Genomic DNA, 1,122 nt, shown 5'->3' on the forward strand with positions numbered 1-1,122 from the left:
TCACCCTGATGACTATAACACCACAGCTCGCCTATACAGACAGAGACATGATAGACAGACAGACAGGCAGACAGAAAGATAGACAGACAGACGCACACATAAACCATAACCCTCCTTTATAAATGTCAGACCAAACATTTCTCTACCCTCTCAAGGTCGTCTCTCACCAACAGTATACGACCTTTGAACACTTTTTTTTGTACTGACGTAAAATACACCTCCTTTCAGACCGAAAATACTCTCTCTCTCTCTCACACACACACACACACACGTACTCTGTCTCTCTCTCTCTCTCTAAAGAAAAGATGCCATACAAAATTTCCATTCAAATGAGAGCCAGCAACCATTCGTCACCAGAGTCCTTGCACTAGTATTGTATATTTAGGGCGAATGTAAACTGTATTGTTTTCAGAGAGAGAGAGAGAGAGAGAGAGAGAGAGCTTTATGGTGGTTTAACATCACTGTATTAAACCTCATGTATCACAATAATCAATGAATCAAGATAACACACAAACCACTCATTAAACCAGTATCACGAGACATTATCAAACCACAACGATAAACCGGTTACGACATAACAGTGATAATAAACTGGAGCAACAAACACCAGGCATTATCCCGGTATTGGACACTTACCGGGGTAATAAACGCTCTAATTTAATTATACCTCGGAACTGCAGGTGCCTACGTAGGTAATTATGTCGATAATTACCTGATATTAGTTGGAGTCTGACGAAAATGATGATCTTATTGTATTTCGGACACAATATGTTACACTGTTGATCTTGGAGTGTGTGTGTGTGTGTGTGTGTGTGTGTACGCTTGTATGTGCGTGTGATTGTATGTGTGTGTGTGTGTGTGTATGTGTGCTTGTATGTGTGTTTATCGATAATTTTTCTTACGTAAATTTTTTTCGGAAATGAACGAGCATTTTATTTTGTTGAAATTGAACTAAAAAATAAACTCAAGTAATTGTATTTCGTTCATTTTTATATAATGATGGGAGTTAATTGGGTCTCTTGTCCAAATTCATAACTGAAAAGAGTCAAGTAATTATTTCTTATTACGAGATGGCGAACTGCACAGAGAGAGAGAGAGAGAGAGAGAGAGCTGCGGGGACCT

The sequence above is a fragment of the Homarus americanus genome, unplaced genomic scaffold, assembly GCF_018991925.1.
Source record: "Homarus americanus isolate GMGI-L3 unplaced genomic scaffold, GMGI_Hamer_2.0 scaffold13308, whole genome shotgun sequence".
NCBI classification, from domain to species: domain Eukaryota; kingdom Metazoa; phylum Arthropoda; class Malacostraca; order Decapoda; family Nephropidae; genus Homarus; species Homarus americanus.